The following is a 26,646-nucleotide window of genomic DNA, read 5'->3' on the forward strand; positions in this document are numbered from 1 at the left end:
TACATTTCGAAAAAATTCACAGAAATTCTGTAAAAACAATTCAACGAATCAATTTATTTCAAATTATTTGTGAAAAATATAAAAATTGGTGTATCAGGTTCTAGTCCTTCGAGAATATTCGATTTCCAGGAATCCGCGAAGATCTTTGTGGGCGGTACGGCAAAGCTCTTATTGGACATGGGGATGGTACTTTCCCTAAGGGTGTGGTCAAGCCGAAAGAAGGGAGGTCGGTATTCGGGACAGGGTAAGTTCCAATCGGCAGAGAGACAGTAAAAAAAAGTTGAGACGAAGGAGAGAAGAGTTCAAGTTAAGTCTAAGACGAGTCAAGTTCGGTCGGTCAACTTAAGACGTACGACGTAAAGACGGTTCGCGGACTAGGTTAAGACGAGTCGCGAACAAATCAAAGACGAGACGACCGAAAACTTGAAGTACGATGAAGACGTGATAAACGAAGATGTGACGTGATAAACGAAGCATTCGAAACGAATGCTCAACAAACTAGTTAAAGACCAAATTCAGTACCGTAGTGAGAAACTTGTAATTAAGACGTAATTAGGATATTCTCAATACTGAGTTTGTACTGTATAGGTAAGGCTTTGTAAATAGATGTAAATAATTGAAAAGAGTTCAATTATTGCAAATTCAACAAAGTCACGGAGAAAAAGATGAAAGGCCAGGTAATCGAATCATACCTCTAGACGATCGATTAACCAGGCCTACATTTATTTAATATTAACATTAACATATTAAAGAAAGGTGTTAATATACGTATATATTCAGTCTGTTGAGCCACAATCACAATCACACAATCTGCCCAAAAATCGCACCAAATAGTGACACGTTGAGAAGGAAGAGTAGGGGAAATGTGGAAAAAACGACATTTGCGGAAAAAACGACATATGCGGACAAAATGAACTTCTGAATTTTTTCAAAAGTGGTGCCGTATAGCTCAGGGTTTCACAGTGATTCAGTTTCTGCTTGCGATGATGGCAATCCTGCGAAGAAATTGACATCCCACTGTCTGTTTCACTGGTGCAATAGCTACAAATGTGGTTAGGTCGGTTGAATTTTTTTTGTTTACTTGGTTTCTGAATTGCTTCTGGAGAGTTTCATTACGATATTCGTTGTTTTTTTTAATGTTTTCTTGTTGGTAATAATATGTATAAGTTTTAAGATGGATATTAGTTTTGTTTTGAAATTATTCTTCAATATCATAAAAAGTATGTATCGGACAAAATGACATACTATCCTGATGGACAAAACGACAACGTATGTCATTTTGTCCGATCCATGTCAAGAAAATATATTTTCGGAAATAATATGAAATTTTGTTGATTGATTTTCACATGGAACAAATGAGCACATTTTCATGTTGTTTTGAACTCATTTTGCACGACCATACGTGATATAACGTGAAATTCTGGTATGTATCTTGTAAAAAATACGATATCCTTTCCTAATGAAATTCTTTCACCACTTCCTCAGTGACAAGGCATAAGAAAGCCAGAAGCTCGCAAATGCACGTTGTTAACGCCTTATTTTGACAAAACCAAGGCTAAATCTGCTGCGACCATTCCACCCAAGAAGAAGAAACAAGAAATTACTGAAACATTATTCAATGATAAAAAAAACCCTGTGGTAAATAAAACAAGGCCGTTGAAAAATAAAAAAAGTCGTTGACGATGAAGAATTCGACACTGAACCGTTTCAAATTAACAATAAAAATAAAGATATCGATGACTGCCCCTGAATTTATTGCAATGACGTTTTTTTTCGTTTCATACCTGGTGAGCAGTGGCTGCGTTGCATGCAGTGTTTTCACTGGGCTTATACATCGTATGCTACTGTCTCGAGAACCAAAACCTTCATATTTTCGAACTTTGCAGTCAAATATTATGTTTGTCATTATGTCTATTAGACACTAGTATGTCATTTTGTCCTTAGTATACGGACCAAATGGATTTTGTTAGAAGTCAAAATAATTTCTTATATCTTTTATTTTTGTAGTTCAATTCAATTTTCAGCTTATAATACTTAAAAACAATCAACCAAAGTTAGTATTTAGCATCAAAATGGGAATATCATTTCAATTATTAAAAATATATAATTGAAAAACAAAACAGTATGTCATTTTGTCCGCATTTTCCCTACTGGTATAATACATATACAAAATATTTCGCGTTATATGGATATGTTAGGAAAAAATTGCACATAATATTAAGGAAGTACCGATATTGCACCAAGTTTTGATTAGGGAATTCTCGATAATTTCTTCTTCCACATTTTGAGTTCAAATTGAAGGGTTATTTCGTTGGCTGTTTCTAAATCCATTCCGCTGATTTTTTATGACCCAGCAATTACTGCTTCTGCGGCAACTTTATCGTCTCTAGGTAGTATTTTTGTAGAACGTACCAACTCAAAATACAACACGTGCAGCAAAAACGGATATTTCAACTGGATTTTCACAGGAACAGGTGACAGATTACACGTGCTTTCTATTTTTCTTCTTTCCTGGAGCGGAAGACGTGAGTTTATGTCGCAATAGCGGTGTGACTGACGGTTTCCAATCTCGACTAGTCCAATCCACCACTAGTTTAATTACTTTCCGGAAGTTAAAATCGTTTTCTGGCCCCCTTCCGAGAAAAGGATGAAGCTTGCTAGAGCATATCCAGGATCGAACGGGTAATTAACGAATGCGAACAAACAAGCTAAAAACAGAAGTCAACAAATTCTGAAAAATGCGATTTGATGATATTCGGTCCAAAAAATCAAATTGCCGAAGTTGGGGACCCTGTTGATGTAAGAATAGCTGATGTTAAACCTAAGATTAAGGATTAAGGATGTTGCTAGATATTTGGGCTTGACATTTTTTCAAGATTCGAACAAAACACTTCAAACATGGTGCAAAGCGCATATTCAGCTGAGAAATTTCTACAATAGTAGACTTTTCGTTCCGCAGAATATCAAAATACTTTTCTGTAAATCAGTAGTACTTTCAGGATTTTATTACGCAGATTTTGGCCGTTGCTTGAAGGTGGTTCAGAAGTTGCGAATATTAAAGATTCAAAATTCTGGCCTTCGTTTCATTTATGGCATCAGAAGGTTTGACAGAATATCACACAAAATTAGGAATGCTGGTTGGTTGAACATGAAGGATCGAAGATAGTTTTATATGTCTAAGACTATTTTGATTAAGAAACCCTCCTATCTTCACAGAAAAATCTCCTTCAGCAGTCATGTTCATACAATTAATATAAGATCTAGAGACCTGATAGCGCATCCTACTCATAGAACATTGTTGTTCGAAAGGAGCTTCGCTTATAATATTTATTCTCTATACAATTCTCTCCCACCGCAGCTCAAATCAATGAGTATGACTAGATTTAAGGTTAATTTATTCGAGTATTACTTTGATCACATAAACTAGCTTGATAGTAATTATCCAAAGTAGTTATTTATAATAGAAGTGTTGAAGACATTGATATTCTTTCACGAGTTCAAAATTCAAAAACAAGTGTCGAGTTTTTAAATGAACGACTGTAAGAATGAGCTTTCTGTACGAGTATTATATATTATTATATATTTTCCTAATTCACTGATTTTTTATTGAAATCAATGGAATATTTTTATCAATATCGTCAAGTGGTTTTGGCATTAAAAAAATGTGAGTTGGCAGAACAGTTTTCTGTATCACAAACTTGGCCAAAAAATCGTGTGAATCTGAGATATTCTCTTATGGTATTGTTCTACAAGGTATGGCAGAATGAGTTGATTTTCCACAGAATTAGGGCAATCATCTTCAGCGATGAGACCCATTTTCGTTTTCGGAGGCTTCGTGAATAAACAGAATTTTGAAGCTCGGAAAATCAAAGATAGATGAAGATAGCCTCTTCATCCTCAGCTGGCCACTGTTTGATGCGGCTTAGGGCTGGTGGTAGGTGGTATAATTGTGCCTTAGACTCGTTTCACACTTATACGGTTCGATTCGGTTCGGTGCGTATTCGATTCGTTTTCGGTAGCCGCTGGAAAAGTGTGAAACGGTGATACGGTGTGTGTTCGGTACCTAATAGATAACTGATAGAACCGAAAGCCCCCTCGACACGAATCGGTTTCGTTCGGTTTCCATTCGGGTCTAGAGTTCACAAAAGCAATTGGTCGGTTTTGTTTCGGTTCGATTTTTCTTGAAATATATTGTTTTTTTTAATATCAAAATAAAACCTTTTATCGGATAACCCCATATTCGCATTTCATTTAGAAACCAAACGATTTCAGACCCAACCCGCTGAAACCGCAGTTTTTGTGTGGCATGCCGAACAGGATAATTGCGATTGGGTCGCAGCATTTTTTGTCTCCGACCTGCTAGGTTGAGGCTGCCAGGACGAAGCGGTAACACGCATTCTTGCAATTTTCATGAGTATTTCGTATGCACGGTCGTCTTCGTACAAAATGCATTTGACATTCGAAGGAATGCGGTGGCAGACGACGTTAAAGTAGGAAAAGCACGAATTATTGAAATACTTGTGTTTCGGCTACGCAGTTCTTTATTTGCTTTCCTGGAACGGGGATAGATTTGAACAGTTGCGGATTTCCCGAAACAAAGATGGCCGCGATGTTTGCCGCCCTAACGATTCAGGATTTGTGGAGAGGGTAGACGTAGTTTCTATTCCTTTTCTTTTCGAACCTCAATATTTTATTAACACAATAGGTCAATATTTTGGCGCTGACAAACTATCTGAACACTGAAAGAATATATTGCCTGAATCTTTTAGTAATTTTGATCCGAAAAATCCCCTTATTCAGAAAGGACTATGTTTTGTTGCATACTGATCTAGTTGAAATAATGTCTTAGTTCTGATAGATAATTAAAATATATCGAATTTTTGTTGTTGTTTGGAAAAAACTTTGAAAGTTGTTAATTTTTTTTTGGAAAGATATCCCTATTTGTCCTCATTACTCACCTCCTCCTGACTCTTCATCTTCTTTCGTAATATCTCTATAATTTAATTTGAATGAAGTTACTGAGGTTCGAATTTAATGGAAAAAATTCAAGAGGTTCTTTTTTTTAGGTTATATCATTTTGATAGCGGTTTTGTGGATTTTATTCATCAAAAATTTATGTATAAATTTTTAACAAGAGAAAAACGATCACACTAATTCTCAATTTTTCATAAACATATAAATACAGATCCCATTCTACCTATATAGCCAATCGGATTACACCTAGGATGATTCATAATGAACATTTCCTTATATCAAGAACGATACTGAACTATAAAAACAATTAGAAATCAACTTAATTGAAGAATTTTTGATAAATAAAAAAGAAAAAGAAAATCTCAAATAAATTGCAAAGAATTACACAGAAGGTATTTTGAAAAAAATTCCTTATATCTTCAAAATAAATACAATTTCAGAGCCTGTCTTCAAACCAATTTAACCCTCAGTTAATTTATGAGGAATAATAAAGACATTATGACAAAAGGTGATCAATCAAGAGTCTATAATACAGTTTTTGGGAGTGATTGCCAAAAATATATAGAGGAAGATCTTTTCAACAGTGAATTAATAAATATCTGAAGTGTTTGCTCAAAAACGAGAAAATTTCAACATATTTCAACTATCTATTAGAACTGCCAACAATTTTGAAACTAAAAATTATGCCTTTGCCTGTCAAGAAACCTTAGAAATAAACAAACATGATAAAATAGAGATTTTCTTCAACAACAAAACAGATGTGAACAACGTTGTCAAATATTATATAAAAATTATTTATTGCTGTGATTCCCTCAGTCTTTTGTTGTTAACTTGTGCTGATTCCTATAATAATCGGCCATATCGCAAGGCCAACTAGAGAGATCCATTTCCGGGATAAATGAGGCGTTCAATACTTAAAACTCACTCTGTATATTTGACCGATTTCGAATACACGGGAAAATAACAACTTCATGTTTTGAGACAGGAGACTGGTCTCACAGAGAGAGGACGTGGGTTGGCCAGCGCGCTCACCAGATTTGAGTACTAACTCAATAATAAGGTCTTCAAACATCGTCCACACATCCTAGCAGGAACAGTAGCCCTGGGAAGAATAACAAGAATGCGACACCCAAATAATGTTCTCCATAATCCCCACAATCAACTTTTATATGAAAAACCAAGAATTGAACAAATGAATCAAAGAATCAAGAGATTCAATAACAAGATTTTAAAACTTATTGAACAGTAAAAATTAATTGTACAATACCACGATGATGGAATGAATAAGTTAACAAGAAAACACCCTTCACAAAATCTTTTGAAATTTTAAAATACCCATTAAATAATTATTGTACGATATGAATTATATTATACTTAATAATAAAAAAAAATGAATTAAAAGGCTAAAGGACTATAGGTCGATGGCTCTTTGTTTAGAGGCAATAAAGAACAGCCATCATATCCCCATAGAAGAAGCGGAAAAAAATGCTAAGGTATTGATTAAATGATAATTCGCTCAGCTCATACTTGTAGAATCATTAGCGAGCAAATGATGGTCTTGTTTGGCAATAAATCGACGCACATCACATCAGCATCCCGCAGGCGAATGGACTTCAAATCGGCGTTACCAACCTCATGAAGGGAAACAGATGGCGTTAAACGCCATATTCTGGGAGGTATTTGGTTAAGTTAATGAACACTCGAGTCCTGATTGCAGCAGGTTTGTGTTCTCCACCGAATGTTCTGGCTCTAATTAAGCGAATTATTTTTATGACTCATTACCGATGTGAACCCCTGTTTTGATTGAGGTATGTTGTAGTTCCGCCGAATTAAATTCGATTACCTTGGCCATAGTTTCAACTTTTATTGCTTCGTGGGCTTGAGGAGTTTTATTCCGCGAACGGTTTAATTCATTTTCACTTCAACTATATCTGATGCTGAGCGAAAAATTTAAGATATAATACTTGTTGAGAATGCAACCCGCAAGAAGCTATTGTGTATAGAAACTATTGTTATTGACATAATAAAATAGTGGAAATTGGAATAACTCCTATTTGATATCAATTAGATGGATTTCCACCAAGTAACGTCCAAGTCAATCAAATACTTGAAATTGAGAAAATAGAAATACAATTACTTATTTAAAAAACCTATGAAATGATATGCCTTGAAAATACACGGTGAATTATTAGCTCATCGGAAAAATTTTCAATATGGAAGATCATGTGAATTCAACAAAAAAAAATGCAAACATATGTCCAATTTCAAGTATTTCAGGAAATAAATGGCTTCAAAAGTTTCATTCATTCTATTCATATAAAGTGTGATAAAAATAAGAAGAAATCCATTATTTTTGCATGAAAACCAAAGCTTTAATTACCATAGTTAAAATGATCCGATTTAGGTCGAATATGCACGTTAACTCGTTGTCAATTTGTAGGTAATATCATAATGGTTGTCACTTGGTGCCAGGTCCGGACTATAAGGTGGATGCATAAGAACCTCTCAACCAAGCTCCTGGAGCTTCTGGCGAGTCACTATCGATATGTTCGTATTGTGTTGCCTTGATGGAACACAATTCCTATCCTATTGGCCAAAGCTGGCCGCATCTGGGCGATTGCTTCCTTCAAACGGTCCAATTGTTGACAGTTCAGTTCCGAGTTAAGAGTTGTGCCGTAGGGGAGCAGTTCATAGTAGATAATTCCCTGTCAATCCCACCAAACACAAAACCTTCCTGGCCGTCAATCCTAGCTTGGCCACCGTTTCCGGCGGCTCGCCGCGTTTCAATCACAACCGTTTTCACTTGACGTTGTCGTAAATGATCCACTTTTCGTCACTAGCCACCAACTGCTTCAAAAATGGGTCAATTTTGTTGCAATACAGCAGAAACTCGCAGATGAAATTTCGGTCCATGAGGTTTTTGGCGTTAACTCGTGTGGTACCCATACATCGAGCTTCTTCTTGAGACCAGCCTTAAATAAATGGTTCCAAACGATTTCTTGTGCAATCCTTAGCTTTCCAACAATCGAAATATGAATTACATGACTGAAGGACTCGGCTATGTCTATGCTTTTATCGACATTTTCGACAACTGGCCTTCCCAGTGCTTGGTGCATCTTTGACATTTGAATTACCGGAACGGAATCGACAAAACTAAAATTATCAGGACCATAAACACTATTTACATTTTTTGCCGCCTGGCTTGCATTTTTGCCTTTTTCGAAGAAAAACTGTAAAATATAGTGTATTTTCTCTTTATTAGTATCCATCTTTGACGGCTCAATCTAAATTGAGTCAACTGATCACAAAACTGTCAGAAAAGTTTTTGTAGTACGAAATTCATTTTTCTAATGGCATCTAGTAAAACCCGATAACTAAAGCCATCTATTGAAAAATATTGGATTTCTTTCTACTACCTACACTACACCTAATGATTTTGTAAACTTATTAAATAGATATAAAAAGAGCCAAAAAGTATTTAAATTCAGATCAGATAAAATTATTATAACGAAATTTTTGAAAAACCCATTCCATCGATGAACTTCATATACACACAAAATTCGAGTGGGAACTGAATGATTGATATTGAAATTCAGAAATTTACATTCAAACTAAAATTCGCAAAGGAAATTGCAGTCAATGATCACTCACAAATTATCCGGATGACAGACAAGTCCTCCAGACGCAAACGATTGCCGAGTCCAATCACCGTCAACTAAAACACAAAATGCCATTATCTTAAGGACAAATTGTTCATCATCCATAAGAGATTGTAATTAGCTTAAAATATCGCCTGTACGCCGCTGCTGTACCAGGGAAATTTAAATTTTCCCAAACAAAAAATGTCACTGGCTGGGACATTCATCTCTGGGACGACAAATGATCCACCGGAACGGCAACGGTGAATCTTAACGAACAGCCAGCCTGATCGTAGTATGCGGCCGCCTGAGTTTTTGTCCCATCCTCAACTAGGTGGCAGCAGGGTTCTTGATGGGAGAATGGCATCATTAATAACTCCCGCCATCCATCACAGTCATGGCTTAGTTATGCGTGGAATTTGAAGTGATCCACGTCATCCGTACTGCTTCTTTCTTTTTTTTTTTTTTTGGTGGGGAGAAATTATAATTTCGCCAGGTGAGGTGGAGCAGAGCTGAGCTCAGTATCTCATTTAGGTTTATTATCTTCGCCGTGGCTTATTATTTCTATGGTGACGTCTTGGAGTATTGTTTACCATCATTATTATCTATGTGAGACATGAGTAACGTGTGATGAAGAAATTTATTCCAGATAAATTAGATCTCCTCGTAAACTTATTACCGATTAAAACATATTTAAATGAACATAAACTATTAGATATAAAATCTCACGAGAGATTACCACCACGTGGTTTTTCGCGTATCAGTCAAAAAAAAGTTGTAAATTCTTTTTATCATGTTTTTTTTCGAAGAAAATAAGTAGAGGGCAGCACTGAAGGACGATTTTCACGAAATAATAATTCTACTTCTTGTGTTTCCTGGTAAATTTTTTTTCAAAAATATTCAAAAAATATATCATTGCTTTGTACAAAGTATATAATATCATCATTTTTTTTTGTGAAAAACGAAAAGTTACCGAAATTTCTGTTTGTTCATTCGCAAATTGAACATATTTACTTTCTTCCATGTGAATTATTGTTTAAGGATATTATGTGAAAATCCCATAAAAATTGGTTATTTGTAAAAAGAAAGATCTCTTGAATATAAACAATATCACAAAAAGAATTTCATTTAGTAATTCCTACATAGGCATCCGCAAGTACCTACAAACATTTTCCTGAAAACAACTTGGGAAATGTTGAAAATATCAATAAAAAAATCTGCCAGTTGAAAAAAAAAATTCCATTCATTCAATTAAAAATTTGGTATGAACTGAATTGTAATTTTTTGTGAAAGTTTGCAATGTCACAATGCAAGAAGAACAAGTTCAAGAAAATGTGCAAAAAATGTATTTATGAAAACAGTTGGCAATTTGAGGGAGTTTTTTAGTTGGACTGTTGGTGGTGAATTTGGACTAGACATTCTTGGTTGTGCTGTAGTATACTGCCTCTTGAATCACATGTAGTGAAACTTCGAAATGTGAGAGTGAATGTCTGCACATACAGATGTTTTGACATCTAGGTGCATTCGTGGATATGGTTTTGGTGATTTGTGGGATATTGAGGTGGGGAGAAGACTCCGCCTCTCTGATTTTTCATTTGTTTATGTTTTATTTTGATTTGATTTCAATAAATGAATCAAATTCAAATATCTTTGACTTCTCTACTGTGTATCTTGTGGAATGTAGGATCAAAATAGCAGTGACAGTAACATGTGCTTATAACGGCTGAATTGACACAATTTGATATGGTTATAACGGCAACACTAAGTATTATTTTTTGATAATTCTTATGTCACAATAAAATGAGAAATTGGTATTTTTTATGAATTCCATGAAGTGAACTGTTGAGGTTCACCCAGATAAAATTTCTTCATTTAGATGAAAAATTCAGAATCTCAACCTCTTAAATAGTAACGATTTTCCAATCACTTAGTGTGCGACGTGCAGTAAATCTAAATCGTTTGCTTGGCATTCGTTTGCTCAACTTATCAATTGAACTCCTCTCTAATAGCTCCAGGGACCATCAAACCATACACGAACTAATCTGAACCAAATTGAATCGAAATAGAGATACGTCGGTGTGCAAACGCCGCCTAGATACGGTTGATGCAGTCGAGCTTGGTGGAACATAGGAAAACACTTTATGAGAATCGTTCGAAATAGACGAGGACCTGAGATGCTAGGAAGTTTCAAGTGGAACAACTCATTAGTTTGATTTAGATGCGATTTTTTGTCGGTCGCAATTTTAGCTCATACGAGAGAGAATCATCCACCTTTTATCAGGTTGATTAAATATAAATAGCAATTTCACGGAAATAATCAAATAAAATGAAAAAAAAAGAATCAGAATATTACGTCACCATATATCCGCAAGTTAACCAATAAAATCTGTTCGGTTGTTATTAAGAGTTCCTCACCGGTAGAAAACATATTAGAATGGTTAAAAAACTATCCCATACCTTGGCATCATTGGTGTTTACTAGAACTAAAGAAAGAACAAACAAGCTGAATAGGAATAACCAGAGACAATAATGAGACTGTCAACTCCTTCACTAAATTTATCCGATTTTGCCTTCGTCATCTATATTTGTCTATATCATTCGAGTTCGCATAAAGCTATTTTTGTTTCGCTCATGAAAGGCACCAGTAGAGGCGCTACGTACGCTTCTGTTGGCATTGCCAAATCTGAACATATTTACTACTATTTCAAGAAAAAAGCGCACTGTCTCTTATTTCTTATATGACAAAAGTGCAATCTATGATCTTCAATATACTTCTTCCAAACAATTTTGACAACACGGAATGAGATGCATTCTATGCATCACAACACGGAATAAAGTTTGACGTGCATCGTCTGTCAGAAATTTAAAAGTTTTTATTCATAATTAATTGATTTTCGTTTCGTCTGTGGAGAAGAGGAAGTAGCAAAAATGTAATAATCTCCAAGAAATAAATAAAAGTAAGTAAATCTCCCTACCAGTCAGTATGCTTTGAATATTATGTTTTTATTTTTGCAGATCAAAAGTCTGGCAAGAAAACTAGGAATTAGATTCACAGGAGAAAATCTCTGAAATTATAGAATATGCTCTAAACATTTCACATTATAGTCAAATATTGATACAATAAAGCTTAGATGCTGAAGTTCAATCAGCCATCATTTTGGTATTTACCAAAAAGAAAGTGGTAGAATTCTCCACAGAAAATTTTTCCATGAGTCACCCAGGTAAAGAAAGTCAGTTAAGATAATCCATCACAAAGAAGTCTATTATGGGAAATCAAAAAGCAGTATAGGAAAAAGTCAAAACTTTGAGGAGTATTTTAAAGCTGCCTGGAACCACATAAATCTCAAAGTGACAGTTCACCAGATAGCGAGCTATTCAAAATAAAACGTCTTATTGGAAAAACCCTCTACTTTTTCTTTACTTCAGTTTCATTGATATTTCTCCAATATATATATAGGTATTAAATTATATCTGTCAATTAAAAAAAAGCTATCACTCCAAATCTATCCCAGATTTCTGCTGTATTCTCGTCACGAAATTGTAAGCCGAGGACCAGACGTAACGCATGATGAATATACTGCTAGGAATTGTGTTCTTCTCTCGTATTTCTAACCAACTTTTCGGGGGCTAACACAGCAATACAAGTTAGATTTATGAACCTACAAGCGAACGTCGCTTCAAAATATGAAACAATTTATCATGCTTAATATAATATCCGACGAGCACGATGTAGGTGGGTGTTCGTATCATCAGGGCTGCCCTAAGCTGTTACTCATCAAAGAGAGGTGTGATGTTGAGCCAGATTTTTCGGAAAATGTGAAAATTCAGTTGACGATAAAATTCTCAGTTGAAAATTTTCAGAATTCTGGGTAAATTTAGACGCTGTTTTTTGGTAACCTCAATCGCTAAATGATTATAACGGGTGTTTTTTTTTACTGCATGCGAACTTAAATGGTTTTTTTCTATGGTTTGACAGTTCAGAATATCAAACAATGTTGACATTTCTGTTTAGTCAGGTTTGGCAATTCATCATGAATCTTTTACCCCCTGAACAACGCTTTCCAATTGTGGAAATTAACTTCGAAAATAATTAATCTGTTCGCAAATTTCATAGAGCACTGGTCAGTCAAAGATAGCACGAGATCGAAAACCCACTGGAAGGAGAGACGTAGGAAGACCAAGAAAAAGGTGGCTGGAGAGCTAGGTATCCACCTCGGTAGAGACACCGTGAAGAAGAACAGGTTACGACCTAAATAAAAGAGGAAGAAGGAGAAGAAGACTTAATGGTCAACATAATCGGCCTAGTGAACAAGCAATTCATACAGTCATTAATCGTTTTCGCAATAATTTTACTCTTTTCGAATCAAATCCATCAACAAGAACAAAGAAATGTGCTTCCCGAAGAGAACATTGCTTACGTGCTTATGAAATACAGCACGTGCAGAGCCGAATGACCATACAGCGCAATTAACAATGAATTAATTTCATAATCAATTTGGTGACAACTTTATTTCCAGAAGGGGTACAGTTAATTGAGCCAGTGCGACATTGGTTTATGCTTACATACTAGAAACTCTTGAAGCATTGCCGCGGCGGACATATGCCGAAAATTATATTGAAAAAATATATGCTATGAAATTCACTAAGTATTGCATAGGCGTACAAATTTGCATCCGCTGTTTTTCAGAAAATCGAGGCTTTATTGTTGAAAACTGGTTATACATTTGATGATTCGAAGTATTGTCCATCGCTGGCCAGTACTCTCTCACATCTTTCTGGTGGTGTAGGACTTCCCATTTCAACTTTCCAAGTATGTCTTGACCACTTTTGCAACATGGGGTCGAGCATTGTCTTGCTGTAAAATCCCTTTATCATGTCTCTCGTTGTATTGCGACCGTTTGTCATTCAATGCTCGGCTCAAACGCATTAATTGCATTCGATGACGATTGCCTGTGATTGTTTCAGTCGGTTCTAACAACTCATAATACATTACGCCGAGCTGGTCCCACCAAATACTGAGCATGACCTTGGAACAGTAAATATTCGGTTTGGCCGTCGACGTGTAAGCGTGGCCGGGTTATCCCTATAATTTTCTGCGCTTGGGATTATCGTAATCTACCCATTTTTGGTTTCCAGTCACAATGCAATGCAGAAATCTCTTCCGTCTTTGCCTTGCAAACAGCTGTTCACAAGCAAACAAACGTCGTCCAACATATCTCGGCTTCAACTGGTACGGCACCCAATTTCCTTGTTTCTGAATCATTCCACTGACTTTCAGTCATTTTGAAATGTCTTGTTGCGTGTTTCCCAATGACTCTGCCAATTCTTGTTGCGTTCGACACGAGTCTTGATCAAGTAATGCCTTCAATTCTACGACTTCGAAAACCTTCTCTTGTCTTTGACGTCAAAATTACCGTTCTTGAAGCGTTGAAACCACTCTCGGCATGTTCTTCCACTAATAGTGCCATCACCATAGCTATTTGAGAGCATTCGATGAGCTCCAGTCACAGATGTTTAATCGAGAATAACTTTATGATGTAGACACAAATCGACTTATATTTCGATAGCGAAGTTTAAAAACACCAAAGCTTATTGCATGACATCTACGATCTATTTATTTCGACTACCACTTATCGCTACATCCATCTATTGCATAACAAAGTAGTACACCTAATAGATTATAATAATTTAAAAAAATTTCAACAATATTTCTGTCTTGTGATATTATTCAAAGTTATGAAGCTTCAACAAAAAAAATCATTATTATTCAGCATGTTTTCAGGTCAACCCTGAAATCAACCCCATTCCCAATTTTGATGTTTACTGCCTCGAATCCAACGTTCCCCAGCACAAAACACGTCATAAAGCCGCAAAATCGGAATATATTCGAGCCGCATTTCAAAATCCCGCTGGTGGCCGGTTTGAATTCATCAATCAGTATCGTCCGGCATCTGAAATCTCTGCGGAATTTCGGAACGCTGTCGCTTTATTATGCTGGGGAGGGCTCGCAACGAAACGAATATATTCGTCCGACAAAAACGATTGATGATGGGGCGAACCTATGTAAGTTCTCTCTATGTTCTGACAATGAAAAAACAGACTTGGTTCAATCTGAAAGTCGATTGTTCGACGGCGTACGGAATGAGGGTACAATTTTCTAAAAACTGCTGATGATCAACCGCCATGTTAACGACTCTGGGGAAATTTATTGAGTCAAAAAAATTCATTTCTCTATTTCAGAATCGTAATGAGTTCATTACAGTTCTAAAAACAATGCTGTAATGAACTCATTACAGCATCGTTTTCAGTTATATTTTTCGGTTTGTGGTTGTCTGTCTTTACTGTCTTCCAATCTTATCAAATTTCAACGAACTTCGATAATTGTCAATAATTTGGATATAGTGAGATGATTTTCAACATTATTCGTTATTTTTTCTAAATTCTGGTGGTGTTAAATCGATTTCGTCAGACACAACATTAAAGCGTAATTGTAAATTATTCCAAAATTCGGAACGTACGATTCATATTCAAATTCCGTGATCTGTCAATGTTCGTAACAGTCACACCAACTGCCAATATACAATACAAATGTTACTAGGATATTTTATCTGAATTTTTCGTTGAATTTCGTCAATATTTCACAAAACTTGACTGAAATAGAGAAAATATCGTCTAATACTCGTTGCAGAAGGCAATTCCAACACTCTTGCTTTCGCATTCGTGTTGGAATAGAAGCCTATTCTGCAACTTGTTTTAGAATATACTATTTCCTCTCGTGCGATGAGTGTGAAAGTCTTTCCGAATTAAACATTAAAAAAATGTACTTTTATCATTTTACTATATCTCGTTGAAGTCTGTGATTTTGAACTACCCTGTATGATTGGAGTCATATTTTTTACACGTGAATGATACACGGGATATTGGTATGCATAACCGAAATTTCAGCATTCTAGGATTCCAAGTACCGAAGATACCGTTGAAAGTTAAATCGAAGCTATGTTTTTCAACCGTTAGAGAAAGGGACAAGTTAATACATAAATAATCAAGAGGCTATGACAAATCAAAAAAGTAATAATGGAGTCAAAAAAATAAGAAATTGGAATTTCCTAAATAAATAATAAATAAATTAGATACCTGTTACATAAGATCACAGAAACTGGTGTCTACCTAGCATTTCGATTCCTGTTAAACTGAAGTATGTCACGTGAACAGGAAGAAATGTAGGGTTAACAGAAATTAAAAGTTATGAATTTTCTGTAGTAGAAACTGTCAGAAACGAAGTTTTACTTCATCAAACATAACTGGAATAGTTTGTTACATAAAACAAATAGTACTGTAATATATAACTTTCATTTTAGTGGAAATAAGTTCAAATTTACAGGAATTAATTCCTTTACTTTGTAGGAGAATTGGTTCCCGCATCAGCACTAATTCACTTTTATTATTATAAGTACTGTTCCTTCAACAGGAATCAAGGTACTGTAATCGTTTGTTAGATATAACAGAAAAATACTTCTTTGTCTATTTTGATCAGAATTTCCTGTTCTCGTTACTAAATTTTTCTAATAGCTACAAGATTATTTTTCTGAGTGTATGCAGGGTGTTCTATTTGAAATATCGAAACTGTTAGTAATTTATGAAATAAGCGGCAATGTTGTGGCGCAGAAAATATTTTAGATCTATAGAGCAGTGGTTCCTACCCCAAAAACCAAATTTTCAATAAAACTGTAACTTCCATTTTCCGTTAAAGTCTAGGGTACCATCGACCGTGGCCTACCCTGTATATTCTTGAAAAAAACGATACGTTGATGGGTTTCCTTTCCCCATATGATGACCACGATCTTTCATTCCCCCTCTCATCTCCACATTTCCACAATATCAGCATAATTCGGGAGGCCGTGTACAGTTCCACGAGTATATCTATGAAATATCGAATGGGGCATTATTCATCTCATCCGAGCAGCAGCGGGGCGGGGGCCAGTTCTCTAGGGCTACGCCGCCGTGAATAATACGCTAACGACGTATGAAATATGGCAGTTGGAAAATTATATTCGGGAAAATATATCAATTCGGAAATTCTATTCTGCGATATATGAATCTCTCTGGCGCGGCGACCGTTCAGATTCAGATTTCGATCTCTGACTACCCGCTGAGGGCGAATATACAGGCTGGAGCTTTTGTGATCTGGCGGTTATCAGGAATTTTTGAAGTGATTAACCACATATGAATAAAACTTCAAATGGAGAATATAGAATATTGGAAAATCCATTTATAAAAGGCATTGCATCGGAGATGATATAAAATTTATAATTGAATTGTTTGTATATTTTGATGGGAGAATATTCGAATTTTATAGTTTTTTTGGAGTGGTTGATATTTGCTTCAAAATTATATATTTCACCTAGATTCTTCTAGAGAATCCTTAATGGTTTGTTCTTGTTTCCAAAAGATCTAAACCTCTTCAACATTTTCTAGTGTGTATATTTTATCAGAAGAAATAAAAATGTACAAAATATAAAAATAATATAATGTATTGTTGTATATTATACATATAAAACAAATTATGTGATACATTTTTTGTTGTTTTATGTTTTTATGAGGGTTTATTTTATACGATGTATGGTATAAATTTTTCAATAAATATCTTTGAACTATGTTTTGTTATGTTTCCACAAATCGAAGAATAAAAAAGTTTGAATTTTCATTGAATCAATGAAACTATCTATTATCATAATTCCGTTTTGCAAGAAGTCTAAGAAATCGCCGTCAAAGGTTCCTACTACTTTTATTTTGGATAAAATTACAAACCAATAATTTTATTCAGAAAAAAAGGAGTATGAACATTTGATGACGATTTTCTCAACTTCTTTCAAAACCGAATAGTATTGATTCAATGACTACGTACGTTGAATTAACGTACAAGTTAGTTAATCCAATGAACAAATTTCATTCCGACAACGAAACTCATTCATTGGGCCAACGAACTCGTTCATTCCAATAATAAATATCGTACATTGATTCAACGAATTCGTACATTGAATTAACGAACAACGTTTGTTAATCCAATGAACAAATTTCATTGCGACAACGAAACTGATTCATTCGGTCGATGAATTATCATATGTTGCCGTGATGTATCATGGTTGTAATATTTACGCACATTCGGTACATACTCTCAATGTACGATAATTCGTTGGCCCAATGGACGCATCCACTGGCTTTATTTTGATGAATAAATTCATTAGCCCAGTTGTTTTTACGTACTCTTTTCGTTCAGTGTATATTAATTTCAACTAGGAGAAAATTGTCTCAGGGAAAGCTGCCCGGGAAGCTGTTATAATTGAAATTGATTCAAAATATGCGTCAGAGTAGAGAACATTCAATATTGCGCTGTGTGTAGAAATTTTCAGATATTTCATTTTCCACATTATTTTAATTTTTTAATTATAATCGATCTGGTGACCAAGACAGAATAATATTGTAGCATTGTTTCTAATATTCTTAAAATATTCCAGTAATCGTTGTCGGAATTTTTGGGAAACTTGATTAGCTCTTTGAGATATGATTTTTTACATATAAGTTTGATTCCTATGACGTCATGTTTAAGTTGAAGTTTCATAAGAGGAGAATCGAAGAAGATTTTTTATTTTTTCAATTTTTTTTTATTATTGTGCCTATTTCTGTACAAAAATTATTTATCAATTTGGAAATTGAGAATCAATTTGGAATTTCAACATTTTCAAATTGATAAATGTTGTTCTTTGAATGTCAGCAAAGAAAAAATCTAAATATCTAACGAAGTTGAAAAAATGATTTTTGGCTCTTGCCTCTGCGTTCAATGTTTATGTTTAATAAACTATTATTATTAATCCGGTCGAGTTAATAATGAAAACAAATGCTTTTTCGATGCCTTGATGCATAAAACTGCATTTTTGCAGCGTTTTCAAATTGCTCTCTTTTCTCCGCAAATTTTTCCGATAAATATGTATGGAAATCAAAAATATACACTCTATAAATATTTCAAAATTATTTTAGAAGATTTGAATAATTTCTTAATTAGCCTTTTCGAAAAATTTTAGAAACTGCACTGAAAAAGTTGTTTCATATAGTAAAATGAAATTCAAAAGCTGGATTTTATACTATTCGTGAGTGAGTCTTTATATTGCAGTGACGAAGCAAACACAATACAAAAATGTTTCATTTAACTTGCCGAAGATCTCTTCTTCGAAGAGCTCCCACAGACCTAGAATATCGGAAAAAAGCATCGAAATATTGATCTCTCTCAATCAAATAAAGGATGAGTATACTCAACTTTTATCAATTTTGTTATTTTTCTTCTTATTTTGATAGAGCGCCATCTATGGCCATATTTGAAATATAAATAATAATCGCAAATACATCGAAGACACTCATTTAGACTAAATACGAAACAAAATGGCGAAGGAGCGGGTTCTTCAAGAATTTCGAATGCAAACAACTAACTATTTGGTGAGGAAAACCAATTGGAATTGATGTTTTATGGTTATTGGGAACTTGACCCTTCATGACTGAAAAAAATTTAAAAAATTGTAGGTACCAATTCAAAAAAAATTTTATAAAAATTGAAACTGACTGTTTTTTCAAAGTTAGATTAGAATTTGAAATAATCGTATTGAAACATCCTTTGAGGAATATGAATATATTGCTTTTATAACATGAAAGGTGCATATTAAATATATCCAAATATAATATTTTTTATTCGTTATATATTATATGCTCGATACACTCATATTTTCCATATGAAAATGCAAACTGGTTGAAAGCTCTCAAATATCACGATCCCTCAACATCTCCAACCTGAGAAAAGGAAAATTCCCATTCACTCTCACAATAAAGAACTTGCTTCATTCCACTCCCAGACTTGCCTCGTGTAGAATAATTATTTTCACGGCACACTGCGCGAAAGATATACTCCGGCAGTCGAGGTGCTAAATGCATTAGGGTGCGTCATCCGAATGTCCTTTCTATTTCGGGAACCTCATTTTAAAAGCCCCTCGGGGCATCGGAAAAACGCCGGGAAGAGAAAGAATACGTACAATGGTGCCGTATGAATTTCTATAAATAATTGTAATGTCTTTCTCACCGACGCGAATCCCCTTTATCTGAAAGTTCTCAACTCCTCACAAAGGAGAGCACGGAGAGACGTTGGCTGCCGGAGATTTGCCGCACTACGAACGTTTAGAGGGATTTTGATATCTGATCGGTTTTTTAGATAACGGTACGTGAGAGGAGTAGGCAAAACGGCGGAACGCTAGATAGTCGGCAAAACTAAATCATCAATTCGAATGGCTGGGCAGATCAACGGGCGGACCTTTTTGTATTGAATTTCGCGAAATTTATTGCCTTGCTTTAGGACGCTACAATGGGAACAATCTCGACTGAAATTGAGGCAAAATTAGGTCCACGGCATTCTTATCGGAAGCATTACAGTAATTGATGACTCTCGAGAAGCTGATCGTATAGTTAGTATGAACAATTGAACAGAATACAGGGAGATCTACTGTGATTGAATACTAATAATGATCTCCCATGGTGCATGGTCAGAAAGGTATAATCTTTCAACATAACAACAACAACAACAATAATATTTATCAATTCCAAAAAATTACATCAAATAATTAGGACATAAAAATGGAAGAAGTCAAAAATAACCCAAATTAATAAATATACACAATGACAAACAAAACCAAACTTATCTCCTACAGAATGACCTGAATTCAGATAAACTGTATGGCTCAGAATTTAATATAAAACAATATAAAGATTTCTTGAAATTTCTCTCACCATAGTTCATTATTAATTCTCTGGGAAGAGCATTATACAATGATATGGCCATATATTCAACAGTTCTTTCCCTTAGTGAAGTCTTATGAATCAGAACAACATAAGGAAACATCCTTCTGGTATTATTGACATTCTTATATCTATCAAAATGATGACTATTCTTTTTAAAAAAAATTACAGCTTATAAACATACAATCCATAAACAGTGAGTATATTATTTTCTTTGAATATCCTTCTATATGATTCTCTATACCCCAAATGTAACATGGTATGCAATGCTCTTTTTTGAAGAACAAAAATATCTGCCATAAATGAAGAACTACCCCAGAAGATCAGTCCATAGGAAAGTATGGACTGAAAATTCGCATAATAAACCAGCTTTAAAATATCATTATGCACTTGATTTCTCAACATAAACAATATATAACATACATAGTTCAGTCTACTTTTAAGTTGCTCGCAATATGGACTCCATTTAAGATGTCCATCAAGAAGTATCCCCAAAAATTTCACTTTCTCATCAACGACAACACAACTATCAAGAATATCGATTGATTTAGGAAACTCTAGTTTAGATTTATCACTATGAAAAATCACACACTTAGTTTTTTCAATATTCAAAACAAGGTTATGATTACCTAACCATTTTTCTATTGATATCAAGGTATCATTGGAAGCAGTTATAGCAGTTGAAATACAAGAAGATCGGGTCAAGAAATTTGTATCATTTGCAAAAAGCCTTGAAGAATTTTTATCATCTGTAAATTACCCAAGGTAGATTATGTACATTATGAACAAAAGCGGGCCAACGATACTGCCCTGAGGGACTCCCAAATTAATTTCAATTTCATCAGAGACATATGTTTTCCCATTAACCTCCAGGATCACTCGTTGCCTTCTGGATGTCAAGTAACTATCTAAAAGTTTGACCTGATTATCTCTTATTCCACAATAATCTAATACCTCCAACAATTTCTGATGGTTAACACTGTCAAAGGCCTTTGAGAGATCTAGAAACAAAGCCAAAGATATCTCTCCCCGTTCCAGTGCAAGTACAATTTCATAATCAAGATCAATCAAACATTTCATTGTTGGTGAAAAATTTATACAGCCTTACTTTTACAAGAATATATTGAACATAATATACGTTATAGAGTTCATTTAAGTGTTTTTCATGAATACTATTTATCAAAATTACAGTATTTTCAATTGACTACCATTTTGTTTTTTAAATTTTTATAATGCTGGAATCAAAACCCCCTACAAACATGAAGAATTCAAAATTCAAAATTCAAAATTTATTCTTACATTTAAAGTACAGTAATTTTACAGTTTTTTTTATTACATTCAAAAACATTGAGAGATGTGCAACAGTACCTAGACAAAATGTCTGTTTCTACCATTGCACTCCCTCACGTTCCTCGAAATGTACATACAAAATAACAATTGGCAATAAGACGAAAATCGAAAAAAAAAACAAAACAAAACAAATGGAGAAAGCAGTGACGGCAGGTAAGGACTCATCCGGACATGCAGGTAGTCCATTACTTTTGATTTTGCTTCATCTAATCATTCTAATCAGTTAAAATCAGAGAATTATTGGAAAACGGGGTTTTTAAATGAGAGGTCTCATTTTAAATAGCTTGTCATTACTAAAAATGGAATGCTAAACGCTTCAACAAAGCGTTGAAATTGTCCAAATTCACTACGAACAGCTGAAAAATTTGCAGTGACAGTTCGCAAAACTAAATCAGTTTTGGGTCGTCGTGAAGCACCTTCTTGGCGGGCAATAGTACGAAATATTAGAGTTGTTGGGACCAGTTAGTGATGTGAAGAATCTAAACCGTGTGGGTCTCCCAAGAACTTTAAATCTTTAGTTCATTTTCTTTGGGCCACGTGAAAGGTAGAATCTATGCCAATACTCCACAATTGATTCAAGACCTCAAAGCTGAATTTCGTGTTATTTCTCAAAGATATTATTACAATTGATCACCGAGATCTTGTTATTTATCACCTTTAGATTTTTCCTTTGGAGGCTACGTGAAAGATAAGCTATGTCAACTCTCCAGAATTAATTCAAGACCTTAAAGATGGAATTTGTGAAGTTATTGAGGACATACAAATGTGAATTAGTTACCTACTCTTTCTTTTTCAATATCAAAATGAAACCTTTTATTGGAAAACCTTTGATAAATATATTGTTAGACACATTGTGTATAATAAAACCTTGTGTATTAGTGAAAATGATTTTCTAAATATTCGTGAAAAAACCTACAAAAAATCATTGAGAAAGACTGAAAAAGCTAAAACTACAGTGCAGATGTCTATTTATATGCTTTGTGAAGAGACAGAAGATAAAATGAATATACAACTTCGTGCACCGTACAAGTTTCCTCATCGCTGTTGCGCCACAGGAGAAATGAATGGGTACCTAATGTTCGACTGATACCACGTAGTGGTAGTCCCTCTTTATACCATTTCGGGCGTTGAACTCGTTTTGGCCAAACGCAATGTTACAAACTGAACTATATATCTTTCTTCAATGTTTTTCACCCGCCGATATTTTCGCGTCCGCAGTTTATTTACAGTGTTCTGTAATTATCAGCGATGTTACCGACCGACGATTTATTTTTCCTCGCAAGAAAACCAGTCAATTCCGGAACCGCCGTTGATTCAGTTTCGTCCGTTTTAATTTGTCACGTCTTTCAGGGCCTTCGGCGGGAGAGAAGTTGGATCAAGCGGGTTTTTGGGAGCGCTTCATCACATCAATCTTTCCGGCAGTAGTTTCGCCAAATCCGGTTTCATTACGGAACAGATTCATCTTGCAGTCTCGGTAAAAAGAATGGGCGTTCGGAACGCCTTCCACTACGTGAGGCTTTGTTCTGCAACTTTGTTTCATTGATGTCGGTTATTTTATACCGGCTCGGGGAAGGGATATTATCGAAACGGGTCGTGAAAATTGTTTCGGATGAATATACGGGGTTTTTCCGAGTGGCGATTTTACCAGAAGGCTAAGTAGGATAAGCCTAGGACGTCAAATTTTAAGGGGCTGCAGGTTGAGCTTATTAATTTTTTATTTTGATTTATATGTACGTTACCAGCAATCGGTATAATCCGTCATTCTACAGGGTTTCCAAATTAAGTCGGCACCATTGCAAACTCCGTTATTATTAATGCTACGATGTCGGTTAAATGGGCAAACTAGTAGCATTTTTAGTGGGTTTTTCGATGCCGAAAACAAAATAAAATCGACAGTCGCGTTGTCATTATATTTAATAAAATGATATTTTTTTCAATGGAACACCCTATATTTCTTCATGCATTTCGATTTGTAATAACATTCTCAACAACAAAGCTCTTTTGACTTTTTCGTTAAGGTGAAAATAAGACAGTTGTATTAAAAGGAAATATTTATAACAAATGGATTTGATAAAGCGCTATAAAATATCGAGTAAATGTTCAAAAACACCGCCTTCTTGTTGAACACATATTTGGAATCTTCTATTGACACCCTTGATTCACAAAATGAATGCGGCTAGCGGAATGGCTTTAAGATGGAAATTATCGTTTTGTATATTAATACCAAATGGTTTAGTGATGTCAATTGAGTGGTGCGACATGATGATCACGGGTTTTACGAATTCACATTCCAGCGCAATTTTTTCTTGTTACTGTCTTATTTTGCTATTAGTAACAAAATATTCTCATTCGTACAAAAATGGTTGTTTGGACAATCATGAGGTTTTATTCGCCAAAACAAATGAATTTTTTGTACTAGTGAAAGAAATAAATATTTCAAAATAAGTCGCTCATTTTCCACTTTAGGAAGAAAATGAGCTTTGTTGTTGAGAATGTTATTACGAATCGAAATGCATGAAAAAATAAAGGGTGTTTAATCGAAAAAATATCATTTTATGAAATATTATGACAACGTGACCGTCTATTCTTTTGTTGTTTTCGGCATCGAGCACTTAAAATGCTATCAGTTTGCCCATTTAACCGAAATCGTAGCATCAATAATAACGGAGTTGGCAATGGTGCCGACTTAATTTGGAACACCCTGTATACAATCATTACACGATATGGTTTTTCGTTAAGCTAATAAAACACCTGTATAGTCTTATATACAGTGCCAAATAATATTGCAAGATCTCTACATGAACAATTGCTAACCTCTTTGTAAAATATACTAGTGAATAAAATTTCGTACGAATATATAATTGATGATTTTGCGAATTTGAAATCTCGCAAAAAGGTATTGTAATGCTTTTATAATTCAACTTGAACTGTCATACTAACAGATAATTGAGAGAGGAAATGTATGGTATTGTTTTCGAAATTTGAGTATATCAAAAAAATATTTATCAAGGTTCATCAAATGTATATTTTCTGTGTGAACTTGATTTATATTATGTAAGTATGCATAGTTTTGAGACATATACCTTACCTCACACTGAAAGTGGTACAAGATTGAAATATTCTTTGCTTAAAATAATGTTTTTATCTTTGCTGTGAAAATAATCAAGGATCTAACATGAAAGCTTAGTTTTCTCGATGATAATCATCTGGAAAAGTTGATGCGAGGATGATAGAGCACAATTCGTAAAGTTAGAATTTTATTGATAGACATTTGAATTGATATGATTGTGAACTTAGATATAAAAATTTAAAGGCGGCAAATCTGTGAATCCGCCACTGGTTTTTTCCCTCGTGGACATTTGAATAATAAAGGGTGAGTCACACTATACCGTTTCACGCCCTCGATGGCCCATTGAACGTTTATCGTGAACCGCACAATGGATTATTTTGACAATAACACAATACAACACAACTGCCTAAAAAAAAAAAAAAAAATATCGACTTTCGATACAATACGAGAATATTCAACTCTTTAACTACTACTGCGCCAATTTTTTCAATAAAGCTCTTCCAATAAGATGTTTCATTTTGAATAGCCCAATATCTGGAAAACTGTTACAGGGGATAAAATTGTATCCTCTATACAGGGTGTTTCTCAACCTTTTTTTCTTAAAATGATCCGAGGAATCTGTCATTTTCGTTTGTACTTCCAATTTAGGAACACCATTATTTGTGATTATATGAGTTCATTCATTCAACCAAATAATTGGCGGTAGACCTAGTGACCCTGGAATCATAACCAGACGACTTTTGAAGTACGAGTTGAGCATACATAGAGAAAAACAATACATCAAATAGGCTGTTCATTATAATGGAAAAGTATAGAAGAACTGAAATGAGAAAGCATCTCATTATTTTATCCAATTAGCTTTCAATTCTACGTTCCGAAGTCGGCAAATCGATATTCTCCCATTTACAGTATGTTCCACGAATATGACACTGAAAAGTTCTGGAGCGATAAGACTGATTTACAACTATAGTTTTTCAATAAACAAGAAAAAAAAGTATAAAGATTTTAGCTCGAGGATGTATTGACAAAAAACCTAGAGAAAAAAATCTAATATTTTTCCCTTGTTTGATACTTCTAAAATTTCTGGAATGGAAAAAAAAAGAATTTGATGATTTTTTTTTTGATTAGAAATATATGCGTGATATGTAACTTTCCGAACAAATATACAAAAAGTCTTGTCAAAGGCTGAAAATGCGGTTCTTCTGAAATTGAGAATAAAGACGTAAAAACCTATTCTAGCATATGGCAGAAAAGGACGGTAAATCAGACGAACGTTTGAGATTGCTTCACTCATCCTGAACAGTGGTGGAATTTCAAAAACGCCGAAGAAGAAGAGGAGTAGTTAAACTTTGGCAGATCACGAGAATGCCACGTGGGATAAACCCCTCTCGCCAAATTTTCTAATCCCCATCATAACGATAGGAGACATCTCAACCTAAGCTCGGAGACGAGATGGCTAATAAACGACAGGAAGTGAAACAATGCTGCAAACACAAAGGGAAGAATTGACGCGGCGCTAAACATGATGATCCGCCAAATTTTTCGCTTTTATTATTTCGAGTTCAAAGGGCGATTATTGCGAAGATTGCGCCCGTGGAGTTAACGCAGTTAGGTCTCCGGTTCGAGGTTAATTTTTTTTTTCATTCCACCTCCGCATCATCCCAGACTGGTACACAGCGGAGGTCCTTAATCTTGCGGATATTGAAAGTTGAAAATGCCTAGGGATTTGTTTACTTCGAAACTTCGTCGGATTTTCAGGGCCGGATCGGCGCTAAATTGTGT

The 26,646-nt window shown here is 34.8% G+C and overlaps 1 protein-coding gene across 2 annotated transcripts in view; it reads right to left on the minus strand.

The window, feature by feature from the left end:
* The window catches only part of LOC123672955 (Krueppel-like factor 6), a 522,109-nt gene that overhangs the window by 4,671 nt on the left and 490,792 nt on the right, over positions 1–26,646 (minus strand). The gene's annotated exons all lie outside the window — the stretch shown is intronic.

Source organism: Harmonia axyridis, chromosome 2 (assembly GCF_914767665.1).
Source record: "Harmonia axyridis chromosome 2, icHarAxyr1.1, whole genome shotgun sequence".
In the NCBI taxonomy this organism is placed as follows: domain Eukaryota; kingdom Metazoa; phylum Arthropoda; class Insecta; order Coleoptera; family Coccinellidae; genus Harmonia; species Harmonia axyridis.